This window comes from Nerophis lumbriciformis, linkage group LG12, assembly GCF_033978685.3.
Source record: "Nerophis lumbriciformis linkage group LG12, RoL_Nlum_v2.1, whole genome shotgun sequence".
In the NCBI taxonomy this organism is placed as follows: Eukaryota; Metazoa; Chordata; class Actinopteri; order Syngnathiformes; family Syngnathidae; genus Nerophis; species Nerophis lumbriciformis.
This window is the reverse complement of record NC_084559.2, coordinates 28,809,228-28,824,273: the sequence shown is the minus strand read 5'-3', so window position 1 is coordinate 28,824,273 and position 15,046 is coordinate 28,809,228. Positions and strand designations below refer to the sequence as shown.

Sequence of the window (15,046 nt, the reverse complement as noted above, 5' to 3'; positions counted from 1 at the left end):
ATGTGTGATGTTACACACCCATAGTAAGACACCTATGTGTTACCACAGAACCTGAAGTAGAACTTTGTCGTGGGTAGGGATGGGTACCAAATCTGGTACTTTACCAGGCACCGACCAAAAAAAATCCGTACTATTGTGTATCAAACGATGCCATTTTAAGATACCTTTGTTGCACAGGACGTGACGTCCGGGTCAAACACTCTAGGTAATGTCACAATTTCTAATGCCAACAAAGCAAGTATACCTATGAAAAACACTCGAATGTACAATAAGTTTTCACTTTTCGAAATGGACTAACTCGATGCTAAATTACCTATGCTGCGCCATACACATGCTACATATGTTTGGATGGCCATTTCAACACCTGCAAATTTGGTATTGACAATTACAACTAAGATGCATGTTGCAATCAAACAGCTGGTGTGTAATAAGTACAGTCCTTACAGTATAAACACTTTTTCGGTCACAACAAAAGACTAAATTCGGCCTCATGGTAAAGACTATACCGTAGTCAATACACTACTGCCATCTAACATCTTGGAATTGCAACTGCATGCAAAATCTACTATATAATAAGCCTACTTGCGAATGAGACTCAGGATTTTTTTATTTTTTTTTGTGTCATAAAAAAATACAATCATGTGTGCTTACGGACTGTATCCCTGCAGACTGTATTGATGTATAATGTAGGAACCAGAAATATTAATAACAGAAAGAAACAACCCTTTTGTGCGAATGAGTGTGAATGAGTGTAAATGGGGGAGGGATGTTTTTTGGGTTGGTGCACTAATTGTAAGTGTGTCTTGTGCTTTTTATGTTGATTTAATAAAAAAATTAAAAATAAAATTACAAAGATTATTTGTATTTGTATTTTTTTTATTTCTTGTGCGACCTGTTACCAATCAATCCACGGACCGGTTCCGGGCCGCGGCCCGGTGGTTGGGGACCACTGATAATTGGCACCGCTGCCATTATGGAATCAGATTTCGGTGCCCATCCCTAACAAAAAGAACTATTTTTTTTAATCAAGACAGATTGTCAGTCTACAGAGGGGACTGAAATGCAGCCATGGCAGATAACCCCGCCTGATAAAAGTTTATTATTTGGTGTTTTGTTTGTTATTTTTTATGCTTCTTTAAAAATGCTTTACCAAAAACATGTCTTCAAATTAAAAATATAGCAAATTTCATATTATAAAATTCAACAAAATGCTTTTCAGGGGGGGGGGGGGGGGGGGGTCCTCTCCAAGGTTTCTCATTGTCATTCCACTAGGTTGAGTTTTTCCTTACCCTGATGTGGGATCTGAACCGAGGATGTCGTTGTGACTTGTGCAGCCCTTTGAGACACTTGTGATTTAGGGCTATATAAATAAACATTGATTGATTGAATGATTGACACATACACTCACACACACATTTAAATGTATTCTGAATCCAAACAAACTGGATGTCGACCAGCATTCAGAAACAGACGTTTGTTTTCAGATGAATCCTAACTAAATCCAAGTGTGAGCAGTGTGCAAACTGTGGTAGCAGAAGAGTTTTATTTCTATTGCTTATTGTTGCTTTATATATGACCTCATGCTGGCCTTTTTCCTGTCAGCCTTCTGCCCAAATATGGTTAATGCATATAACGGAATCTAAATAAGCACATGCGTCTGAATGTGGCTTCAAGGCTGAAAGTTCAAGTAGCAAGCTGATAAATAGGCTGATGTCATAACATCCGTGTCTCATTTTTCGGGGGGGATCAGCATCAGCGCCGCATGCATTCCCCTCTTGAGCATGAATCAATCCTTCCTAATAAGGGAAAAACAACACTGTCCGTATCTTACAAAAAAAGACAGCCAAGTGGGTTTGCTTTGAATGTGCAGTGAATTCTTACGTAATGACGGCATATCAAGAGCAGATTCAGAGGCTGTAAAACGGCAGCTCGGTGAAATGTCTATCATCACACCTGGATCCGTTTTGGGAGTGGAAAATAAAGAGAGCCATAAAAAGTGCAGGTGAAGAAACTAAAGATAAAATGATACTTTTAAGATAGTACTTCCTGCTTTCTATCTGTAGCTGGGTCAGATGGCATCCATGGTGTTTCTCAGGGTAAATCAGGACATGTGAGATGAGAAACTTGGAAGATGTTGTTCTGCTTCTGTCTACAGGAAACTCTTTGTGGCGCTGCAAGCAATCAGCCACATGTTAAAAAACTCAACAAAGGAAACCAAAAATATTTTTCTGCAGAGATCCATGCGAGTGATGCAATGGCTGATCTATTCCTCACACATCTGTATTGTGACTCATAGGCAAAAACGTATTCTCCTATTTAACAGATGAGGAACCAGACTATTATTAGAAGTTGAGAACCCCTCAGCAGGTCAGTGGACTGCACCACACCCGCATGATTCCTGTAAATGTGTTATCACAGCCGGGAAACACGTCACTTCACCGATGTAAAACTCCAAGCTATTGTGGACACAGTGACGTTTTCGATTTACTATCACTGCAAAGTGTAGAGATTGAAGTGTAGAGATTCCTTGTTTCTATGACGGACCTGCAGTGACCTCCGAGCATTACATTGTTCTAACTTGTCAAGGTAACCAAACAAAGCCTAACGAAGTGGTCAGAGGGAGAATCACATCATCCATAAATCATCCACGCAACTAAGTGATGATGTGAGCAGACACAATAAGCCAAGGCTTTCAATAAGACAAATAAACCACTGTCACTTCAGCTCCATTTCTCAACCAAAGCCTTGGACTCTGAGCACAAAGTTAATCATTGACTCCATCAGGTGGCAATACTGCACATATGTTAGCTCATGCTGACCAAAACAAACATGATGTTTGCTTAAGGTGGCAATACTGTTTCTATTCAGCATTGACTGACATATAGTAAACACCTGACTAATACTGAAGGAGATACAAATCTGACACACTATTATCACAACGACAATGTAAAGATTTGAGTGGGAGCTCGACCAAAGTAAGTCAGTCAGTGAGTACAATGTAAAGAGAACTGGATTGGTACGAAAATAATATCAATATTTAAGAGCGAGTCTAGTGGGGTAATTGCCGTGAAGCATAAAGACCGACATGTGAAGTAAAAGCCAAACTGACATGGTATGATGAATCAAGAGGAACGTTTTGACCAATATGGCAGGAGTCTGACTTTTAAAAAAGTATAACGTATTCCTATAAAATGGACCTACACATCTAGAACAGTATTTAACCATTAGGCTACTATACTTATGGATGGGTGTGGAATTCGGTGCATTTATAGGTGCCGATCGAAGTCCGTTAGTACTACCAATTCACTTCCGATTGCAGACTCGGCATTGGCTCAAACACTTGGTCGGGAAACAAGCATTCAGAGCGGACTCAGTCGGACTGCACCTAGGTCAGGGGTCGGCAACCCGCGGCTCCAGGGCCGCATGCAGCTCTTTGATCACTCTGATGCGGCTCAGCTGCATACTTGCCGACCCCCCCCCCCCCCCGATTTTTCCGGGAGGTTTCCGGATTTCAGTGTCTCTCCCGGAAATCTCTCGGGGCAAACATTCTCCGATTTTCACCTGGACAACAATATTGAGGGCGTGCCGTGACGGCACTGCCTTTAACGTCCTCTACAACATGTCGTCGCGTCCGCTTTTACACCATGCTATCTGCGTGCCGGCCCGGTCACATGTTGTATGCGGCCTCTGCTTACACACGTAAGTGACTGCAAGGCATACTTGGTCAACAGCCATACAGGTTACACTGAGGGTTGTGATATAAAGAACTTTAACACTCTTACTAATATGCGCCACACTGTGAGCCACACCAAACAAGAATGACAAACACATTTCGGGAGAACATCCGCACTGTAACACAACATAACCCAACCCAGCCCACCTCAACCGACAACCGGGGGGGGGGGGGGGGTTGGTGGTAGCGAGTGTGTAAAATGTAGCCCGGAAGAGTTAGGGATGCATGGGATTCTGGGTATTTGTTCTGTTGTGTTTATGTTGTGTTACGGTGCGGATGTTCTCCCGAAATGTGTTTGTCATTCTTGTTTGGTGTGGGTTCACAGTGTGGCGCATATTAGAAAGAGTGTTAACGGGCACCCTCAGTGTGACCTGTATGGCTGTTGAACAAGTATGCCTTGCAGTCACTTATGTGTGTCTGGGGTGGTTTGGTGGTAGCGGGGGTGTATAATGTAGCCCGGAAGAGTTAGGGATGCATGGGATTCTGGGTATTTGTTCTGTTGTGTTTATGTTGTGTTACGGTGCGGATGTTCTCCCGAAATGTGTTTGTCATTCTTGTTTGGTGTGGGTTCACAGTGTGGCGCATATTAGTAAGAGTGTTAATGGGCACCCTCAGTGTGACCTGTATGGCTGTTGAACAAGTATGCCTTGCAGTCACTTATGTGTGTCTGCAGAAGCCGCATACAACATGTGACTGGGCTGGCAAGCTGTTTGTACAGGTTGTAGAGGGCGCTAAAGGCAGTGCCATCATAGCATGCCCTTATTATTGTTGTTTGGGTGAAAATCAGCAGACATTCGAGAGAATAGTTGCTCTGAAATTCGGGAGTCTCCCGAAAAAATTGGGAGGGTTGGCAAGTGTGATGCTGTCAAGCGGCATTCATATAAAACTCACGGGCGCACTAACATTACAGTTTCATATTAAGGTGCGGGCCGCGTGTCTGAGACCCCTGGTTTATACATAGCACAAAGCAAAAAAAAACTTTGTATGCAGTGTTATTTCATTTTAAATTTCAAAAGAGTTTTGTGGCTCCCATTGTTTTCTTTATTTTGTGAAACGGGTTAAAATGGCTCTTTGAGTGGTAAAGGTTGTCGACCCCTGACCTAGGTAATGTTACAATTTTCCATGCCAACAAAGCAAGAAGGAGGCGACCAAAAGTGCGGCAAGGCTATACAGTTTAAATGTGCTAGCTTGATGCTAATTTGCCGTAGACATGTTACTGATTAGTATTAGCAATATTACATGGCGATTTCAACACCTCGAAATTTGGTAATAAAAACTACAACTAAGATGCGTTTTACATTTAAACAGATGGTGTGTAATAAATACAATACTTACAGTATAAACACTTTGTTGGGTTTAACAAAAGAAAATACTAGCACATTCAACTTAATAGCAAAGACTACTTCCTGGCTACGCACTATATACTCTACACTCTGTACATATAACACACTCTATAAACTACTGCCATCTAACGTTCTGGAATTTAAGATATAATACAGTGCAGTACTTACAAATGAGACGCAGAATTGTAAGAAAACATGTTAACATCTTAAATGTTAAATTAAAAAAAAAATATTGATTTTTTTTCAACAATTACCTTTTATTAATACATTTGAACAGACACACGTACATAACATTGGTGCCACTGAATACTGGTATCAATTTGATAGTCAAATTTGCAGGTGTTAAAATTGCTAATGCATGTCTCTGGCAATTCCAATGTAAATTAGCAGCGAGCTAGTGCATTTTAAAAAGTGGCGCTTTACTGTACTTTTGAGCACCATTTTCTTGCTTTGTTGGCATGAAAATGTATAACAAAATGTAACAAATTTGTTACCTAGAGGCAGTCTGACTGAGTATGCCCCGAGTGCTTGTTTCCCAGCCAAATACTCGAGCCGACAAACTTTGGTTATACTTAAAGTAAAAAATAATAGATTTTTAGTTCCTACAATGAGAGTCCACCAATCATAGGTAGAGATGGGCACATCTGTACCTACGATTGGTTATTAAAATGGTGCCACTGCAAATACAGCCCATAAAAGCTTATGGTGTTGCAACTAAATACAAGAGGTTGGAGGTCAGTTTATAAACACATTCCAACTTCTGGTTTCTTTTAACTGGATGACTCTGTAACTATCAAACCATCTGCATAAATATGCTGCTGCAGCTGACCTTACATGGCTGTAAAACTGAAGAAATCCCACATTTTAAAGTGTTGAGATGATAGTATTGAGTACATTTGGTGACCGCTCCAAACATATTAGGTGAGTCAGACTGCAGTTACGTTAGGTGTTCAAGGTCCTGCAGGATGGATCATACTGTGCTGCCCCTTCTGCACGTAACTAACACAGACGGAGCCCATACAAGGACCTGCAGCTACAAGTTTATGATATGTAGTTATTGGGGGATCCACTCATTTATCAGGAGGGAAGGATTCCACCTCCTTGTATGGTGCTTCTCCAGTGTGAGCACACAGTGTCAGTGTTGTGTGTTTCTTGTCAATGGAGAGCAGCTGAGATGCTCTAAATCAAAAAGGAACCACATAGTTGTGTACTTTGTGTATTCAAGACAAACACGCCCAGAATCCTGGCTTGAAATTGTCATCTGAGGGATAAAACTCAAGAAACGACTAGATGTTTCCACCCCTCACCAAATGTCAGCTGGGATAGGCTCTGGCTTACTCATGACTTTGAACAGGATAAGCAGTAGAAAATATTTTTAGTCTTTTAATTCCTATCCCAGCTAATTTAGGATAAAAGGTGGACTTTATAGCCCTGACTGATCACATACCAAATTGCGGGGTGATTTGAAACAAATTATACAAATCAATTCCATGGTGACTGCAACAAAAGTTATTTTCACAACTAAGATACAAACAGTGCTACTTCATTTAAAAAAGGAAAATGCTTCTTATATCACAACATGGGTGTCCAAACGTTTTCCAGCGAGGGCCACATACAGACAATCTGTAGGGGCCACTTTGATACATTTTGTTCATTAAAGATACCAACACCAAAAGAATGTAGGTCAATCAATATATGCTAAACTATGTGGACTTTTTTTTTTTTTTTTTTTACATCTTAGCATTGTGTTATACCTAACAAATCAAATACGTGTAATATTGAATATTGAGATATTTAATTTATTATTATTATTATTATTATTATTTTTGTTTACTAATTTAATATTCCTGGAACTGGACGTTTTTGGAATTGTGCCTATCATTCAAAATCCTTATTTGAGACAAGAACACATATGTTTCTTTTTTTTGTTTTTTGTGCAGTCTAAATTGTAAAAAAAAAAACCTGCTAGTACAAGACGGCTAACAATTTACTGCATGTAGTTAATGGGATTCATCTATTCTGCCTTTAAAGCCCTTTAAAACGCATGCAAAAACCACCAACTATACTCCAGTTACATGCCATGACATGCATATTAACAAAGTAATAGCAACATTGCTATTGTACGAAGTCACGAGGAAGATGTGGCGAAATGTTGTTTTTTTTCACAGCATTTTTTTATCTGAGATGTGAGATGAATTCATCATCTAAACAGGGAAGACAAGTATTGTGCTGAAAGATATAAACATCCCAGTGAGAGCGGATATTGTACAGTAAGTAATTGCATATTATGTTCGTAGTTTGTATTTCTTGTTTAGCACTAAGCAATACTGCTACATGATGCTAGTGTTTCACTATAGCTGGATCTGTTTAACACTTGGCTTCTAAAACTTGTAGCTCATCCTCTGTATATTCAGGCTCAGGAAGATTAGATTCTGGATCATCATTTGTCCCAAAGTAGTCATTGTTGGCTCTCATGAAGTCTGTTATGATTAGTAGTTGTTATTGTTGAAGGAAATAGCGAATGTTACTATGCACTCTGTGAAATCAATGCACCCCCAAAAATGTCCAGCAATGCTTAAAATTACCAAAATACGTAAATGTTACATTTTATCATGTTACTGTTACTACATTACATGTACTGTATACTTACATCATGTATACAAAACAATGTTGAAGGTTTTTGGAGGTTTTTTAGAGGTTTTTATAAGCGGAATAGATCAAATTCCCATTATTAGATGCCTCTTGCTAGCATTTATATATGATTTAGAATGCATAAAAACAGAAAGACATGTGTGAGCTTGTCTCACATAGGGATTGTGAATAATAGGCTTTTTTTAAAGTGCAGTTTCACTTTAAAACTTAACATATTTTGCAAGGAATTTGTACACATGTTTATCATGACAGGATGCACTGAAATCATCAAAGACCATATAGTAAGACGCACAAATCATCACCTTTTTTTTTTTTTTTTTCAGGTCCAGTTTTTTGGGGGGAATTCTGGCCAGTTGCATTTTTTCTGTTTTTTTTTTGTGTTACATTCTAATTGGAGATGTTCTTATTTTGTCTGTAAAATGTGTCAGGGCCTAATAAAAACGAATGGCGGCCCTCAAATGGCCCCTGCGCCACACTTTGTATACCTCTGTATTAGAGAAGTGTGCCACACCCCTAAGACGGCAGATAATAACTGGGATTTATATAACTGGGATTTATATAGCGCTTTTCTAAGTACCCAAAGTCGCTTTACATGTAGAACCCATCATTCAGATGTTTCGTACCTTGCCTAAGAGTACATTGAACAAATCCCTACGTTCCATCCACAATGGGTAATGAACCTGCCTCTATTGAGTTCAAAGTACACACCTCAAAATCAATTAATTCATCTATTGAGGTTGGTATTTTTATATTTTGTGGAAAGTTCTTTTAGATTCCAGCACAATGTATTGCAAGCTCCAAGCATAAAGGCCTGCTTGGATCAGTATTGTGTGGAAGAACCTGTGGGCCTTGTCTTTAATCCCATTACATACCTTTATATTGGGATGATGTAGAACATAGATCTTCAACATGGAACAGTGACTATTTTGGTTGATTAGACATTTAAAAAAAATGCTATTTCTGTTATATTATATCCACAAATGAGACAGTCACAAACTTTGATCCAACACACTGTCGTGAACAGAAAAATAGAGGCAGATTATGTCTTTCAGTCAGTAATGAACACATTTAGCAACACACAGGAGCTCTTTTAAGAAGGATGTTGGTTTAGTCACCTGTCCCCTCACCAAGGAGGATCCACCCCTATCCCTGCTGTGCCAATCACAAGGCTCAGTCAAGTTTCCCGCGTTTGGCCGAGAACCCTTATCATCTAGCAGCTCGTTTATGATTATGTGTTTTGATCGGAAAAATTGAGGGTTTTCTCACACAACAATAAACAAATAAAAAGAAAATGACATAAGCGTACACAATATACAGTATTAGTAGAGGGTCCCTGCTATATCTTTCCATCAGTTTGCATGTCCTTGGCCTGGAATATGTTGAAGAACCCTAATGAAGAACACAGGTGGTGAGCCAGCAGGATCCTTCTCTTGTTTAACATCAGTGACTTCTAAGTTCACAAAATTCCATATACACAATTAGAGTAATGGAAAGGTGTCCCGATACTTCTGCTCATGGATAAAATTCTCAATACACCTTGAAAAAAAAATATCAAAAATCCTCATGGCTGTCATCTCGCATATTTAAAGCTGTTTTATGGCTTGTGGACATGCTGGACCCCAGTAACATCACAAAGGCAATCAGAAGCGGCTGTGGAAATCAATCTGACAGCAGCCGGGAGCCTCGCTTTAAGGCCAGCAATCTGAGATTAAGTGGCTTTTCCAACAACTAGTATGAGATGGAGTAGATGCTGCTGAGCTTTAGCTTGTTAGAGTTACAGGAGTGCTCTGCTGTTTTTAAGGACCTTCTGCAAAAAAGCAAGTCAAAGATCATCTCTATAATAGCCCTCTAGTGTTTTTAAGAATGTGCTGCAAAAATGTGACTTTTTTTTTAAACAGAACTCACAGGCCACCAGTTGACTAGCCCAATGATGAAAAAGAGAGGACCTAAAATGGAACCTTGAGGAACACCAAGAGCATAAGTAAATAATTTGAACACAATACTACTGACTGCATCTGAAGTAAACAAGCTACAGCAACACCTTAGTTACATACTGTAAATCACATGACAAAAAATATGTCTAACTGCCAAAAAGAAGAGGACTTAAGGAGGTGCCTTGAGGAACGCCGCGGGTGAAAATCCCAATTTTGGACCCCAGATTTCTATGTTTGCTAACTAAGTTAAAATGTCAACACAAATATCTGCCAATGTGTTTACAGTTGTCCAAGTTTCTCCAGACCACATGAGCACTCTAGTGATTTTAGTAATTCCCTAAAAAAATATATAAAATGCTTGTCTCTCAAGTTTTCAATTCAACTCCAAATCCGGTCCCCGGAATGACACCATACAGGCCCCTGAGCCGCTAGTTGAATAACCCTGTCCTACAAACTTAGAGAAGCCAAACAGGTTTCTCAACACTACAAAAAACGTCTTGCAAGACAGCTTCTAACAAGATACAATGTGATTCTAAAAAGTGGACTCACCTCCAAAGTGGACTCACACTGCTGTAGGCTTTCCCAGTTCTGATTTTACAACCTCGTCACAACTTTAAAAAGCTCTCCCTCCCAGCACCGGCCCTCCCTGCCTCTGCAGAAGACTTGCCAGATGACAAGCATCCCCATGGAAACCGCTTCGACCACGCTCAAAAAGGCACACTGCCCCTGGCTTGTCGCTTCGAGGGCACCTCACTCTGTGAAGAGACCTCATTGTTGTGATAAGGTGCTGTTTTACGGCCTGGGGTTAACCAAAGGGGAATGAAAATAGTTCATCACCTCCATCTTCCAGACTGGTGACTCCATGACACCCCCACTTAACTTTATCTGCCCCATGACTCTCACTCTTTATATGTGTGCAAAGTGTATGTAAGTAAAAGATGGGAGTTAAAGTTAAAGTTAAAGTACCAATGATTCTTTCTGTCCTAATGGTATGTCATCCACTTTTGATAGGGCAAACTCTTCTGTGACCTCACACAAACAAGCTGCTAGATAAACAAAGACTGAATGATAGTTTGTCCGACTAATGACAAATTACACAAGTGGCCTGTTTACAGATTGCAAATTCCTGATCTGAAAATGCCTGGTAAGATGTTGTTGCACACAGTGCTTGGCCAATTAAAACTAGGATTTCCAGTTCACCCACACATCCTGCCAACAAAGTGTGCAGAACTTGAATATGTTAGCCATGAGTGCTAGTTCTTAGCTTTGCACCTCTGCCAAGTGATCCAGTTGAACCTGTCTTTTTTTTATCCAAAGTGCGCATTTATCTCTGGACCAATAAACGAAACACTTTCAGGAGACTTCTGTTTGTTGAAACATCATCTGTGTATTATGTTTGCTTCCATGTTGAAAGTGAAGGACTCAACTCTTTTTAATAATTCAGCGGTCTGGCTCAGCGTCGCTATTCGAGGCAGATATCCATTTACTGGGCCTTTCCTCTTCGTGGGCTTGTTTTCGCCAAATATTGGAGCCTTTCAACCTGAGAGACAAGTATGGCATGGCAGCTTTCAAGTGGGGTCCCCCCTAATAGTATATATCCAACCATGAACAGACTTTCTACCCACTGTGAGCATATCTAACACCCCGTCACTCTGCGCGGCCAAATGAGGCAATCAAGCAAATGGTGATTGACACTTTGGCCCCAGATGCCACAACCCATTCTCGCCCTTGACAAATCTTTTTTTTTTAAATTATTCTTATGTAAGCAACTAACACTCCGTAAGTTTGTACACATACATAATAGTGGTACCTAATCTTTTTATGACAAAGTTCGTACCTCAAATTAGCCTCGCCCATTGAAATTAATTTAAATCGACCCAACTCTCTCCTTTGAGTCACACATTAAGAGCGTTACTAAAACGGCCTTCTTTCATCTCCGTAATATCGCTAAAATTTGTTCTATTTTATCCACTAGCGACGCTGAGATCATTATTCATGCGTTCGTTACGTCTCGTCTCTCGATTACTGTAACGTATTATTTTCGGGTCTCCCTATGTCTAGCATTAAAAGATTGCAGTTGGTACAAAATGCGGCTGCTAGACTTTTGACAAGAACAAGAAAGTTTGATCATATTACGCCTATACTGGCTCACCTGCACTGGCTTCCTGTGTACTTAAGATGTGACTTTAAGGTTTTACTACTTATGTATAAAATACTACACGGTCTAGCTCCATCCTATCTTGCTGATTGTATTGTACCATATGTCCCGGCAAGAAATCTGCGTTCAAAGAACTCTGGCTTATTCGTGATTCCCAGAGCCCAAAAAAAGTCTGCGGGCTATAGAGCGTTTTCTATTCGGGCTCCAGTACGATGGAATGCCCTCCCGGTAACAGTTAGAGATGCTACCTCGGTAGAAGCATTTAAGTCCCATCTTAAAACTCATTTGTATACTCTAGCCTTTAAATAGCCCCCCTTTTTTAGACCAGTTGATCTGCCGTTTCTTTTCTTTTCTCCTCTGCTCCCACCTATCCCTTGTGGAGGGGGAGACACACAGGTCCGGTGGCCATGGATGAAGTGCTGGCTGTCCAGAGTCGGGACCCGGGGTGGACCGCTCGCCTGTGTATCGGTTGGTAACATCTCGGGATGGTTTCCTGCTGACCCCACTATGGACTGGACTCTTACTATTATGTTGGATCCACTGTGGACTGGACTCTCACAATATTATGTCAGACCCACTCGACATCCATTGCATTCGGTCTCCCCTAGAGGGGGGGGGGGTTACCCACATATGCGGTCCTCTCCAAGGTTTTCTCATAGTCATAGTCATTCATTTTTCCTTGCCCTTATGTGGGCTCTGTACCGAGGATGTCGTTGTGGCTTGTGCAGCCCTTTGAGACACTTGTGATTTAGGGCTATAAATAATAATAATATAATAAACATTGATTGATTGATTGGCCACCCCAAAACAGCACAATTTTAACATGTAACATGCCTTTTAAAAAGAAAAAAACGACTTTTAGGTAGGATATTGTTTACAAGCAACTACAATAGTTTTATAAAGTAATATAATAATGATGTACCTTGGGGAGCTCACGAATGCAATGTCTCCTTTGGGCTGCTTTTCTGTCCAGTAAGAATAGCAACTGTTATCATTGTTTATGTTTCACACAAACATTGTTTGAGTGACGGACAGCAGAGGTCAGAGTGGACAGCAACCGATACAGTACATATTTCTGCATAAGACCCAGTGACCCCGGATTATTAATGCTCGACGGTCTACTTTTGTAGTCAGGAGAAAAGAAGGCAACATGTTGGGCAGACCATCCCGCAGCCTCTCAATATTTTCATGGATAAATGTGTTTTGGCCAGAGGCAGTGGACTCTTGCAGAATGTACTAAATGTTTTTAATGCAATTTTTAATTACTACCAACTCAAATTCATGCTCGCAACTTAAAGCTGAGGGACAGCTCGTATCTCAAAATGCTCGTTTAAGTTGAGGTACCACTGTGCCTACGTTTTATGGTTAAACTAAAACTAGACATCGTGAGACCAAGACAATTGATTAGCAGTCAAACGGGACGTTTTCAGAGAGAAGTGGCTACTGAGCTTAGTGTGTCAGAGTGTCATCAGCAGATTACAACAGACATACAGACAGACTGGAAGCGTCACAGAGAGGCATACTGAATGCTTTTCTGTGAATGTATTGGTCGATTCATTGAACACACAGATCAATTACCTACTTCAGTGGTTCTCAAACTTTTTTCACCAAGTACTACCTCAGAAAAAACTTGGCTCTCCAAGTACCATCGTAAAGACCAACATTAAAATACAGTAGTGTAGTAGGCTTAAGTATGCATTAAAAACAAAGCAGATGTTTTATTTAACAAGTATATATAATAATTTGGGCCACTGTAACATTACGCACATTTTGAACAGTAACCCTGGTTTTGATTATAAGAAAATAAAACACTGTACTTTAATTTATTTATTATTTGGCCTACCACTAGTGGTACACGTACCACAGTCTGAGAATCACTGACCGACGTGTTTAAAGGGAACCTACAGTGTGATGATTTTAATCTGAATGAACACAATTCCTTGTGGTCAAGATAATATGTATTGGATACCCCAAAAAGGGACAAGCGGTAGAAAATGGATGGATGGATGGATATGCCAGTGTTTCTTAACCATAGGGCTCATTGTTGGTCTGCGAGCACGTCCTAAAGAGCCGCCAAACAATAACTGTTTCTTAGCTGTGGTCCGTACTGCTACCTAGTTGTAATACACTTTTCCACCACGTGTAGCCGTAATGACAATATCAAACAGCAGAAGTCTGGAGCTAAAGTCATAGAGAAGTTTCTTAAGCGCAGAAATTATGACTAAATTGGTGAAGCTATATTTTCATTTGCGCTTTAATGTTATAGACAGATTAGTTAAGAATCATATATATTATTTAGTTTATTTGAGGGTAGAATGGTTGAACAGGGGTTAATGCTGGGTTCAATTCCCTTTTTTTTCTGCTGATAATGATACGGATTCAGGTATTGCCTGAATTTCACACAAATTAATGGATACTGCTCGGTGTGAGTGGTCATGTGAACTTTTCCGGCGCATGACTGCTGACCTCATCGAACCGTGCATTGCTTCACAGGACAACAAGCTTGCTAGCTCAGTTTGTCCGCTGTCTGGAATTATTTCCATGTTTCAATTTCAGTTGTAAATTTTATTTTTCTTACATGTAAAATCTGACTTATTTACATATTATGTTTAACATGGCTATTTAACTGGCAGCTTGGGGACCAAATCTGGCCCGGGAATGACACCATACCGGCCCCCAAGATCAGTGCAAAACTTGGGAGACGAACATTTTTGCAGCTAATTCCTAAAAACACTAGAGTGCTGCTGTTGTATAGAGGAACTTGGACCACTGTAAAGACATTGGCAGATCCTTGCATTGACATTTTTACCTTGCTAGCAAACATAGAACTTTGGGGTCCAAACTTGTGATTTACATAACTGAGGTGTTCCCCAAGATAACCCTTTAAGTACTCTCTCCTTGTTATTGTTTTCTAAATATTATTTATATAACTAAGGTGTAGGTGCAGTCAGTAGTCATTTGTTCAACCTCTTTAGTTACACTAGTGGTGTTCCTCAAGGTTCTATTTTAGGTCCTCTTTTTTTTAATCATTTGGGCTAATAATTTCGCCACACCTTGTGTGTGTGTGTGACAATCATTGGTAATTTAACTTTAACTTTATTCAACTGGTGGCCCGCAAGTTAAGTTCGAAAAACTTGTGAGAGACTCACATTTTTGGAGAAGGTCCTTAAAAGCTGCAGAGCGCTCATGTAACTCTAAAATAAATAATAATATTAAATCAATAAAT

General features: G+C 40.1%; 1 protein-coding gene across 6 annotated transcripts in view; it reads right to left on the bottom strand.

The window, feature by feature from the left end:
* The window catches only part of sorbs3 (sorbin and SH3 domain containing 3), a 75,397-nt gene that overhangs the window by 43,783 nt on the left and 16,568 nt on the right, over window positions 1-15,046 (bottom strand). The window contains exon 1 of one of the 6 annotated variants that reach the window (XM_061986246.1): window positions 10,212-10,296. The exons of the other annotated variants lie outside the window; for them this stretch is intronic. The gene's annotated coding sequence lies outside the window, so the exon portion shown is untranslated. Of the gene's footprint in view, window positions 1-10,211; window positions 10,297-15,046 lie in introns of those variants that run through there. 6 annotated transcript variants of the gene reach the window in all.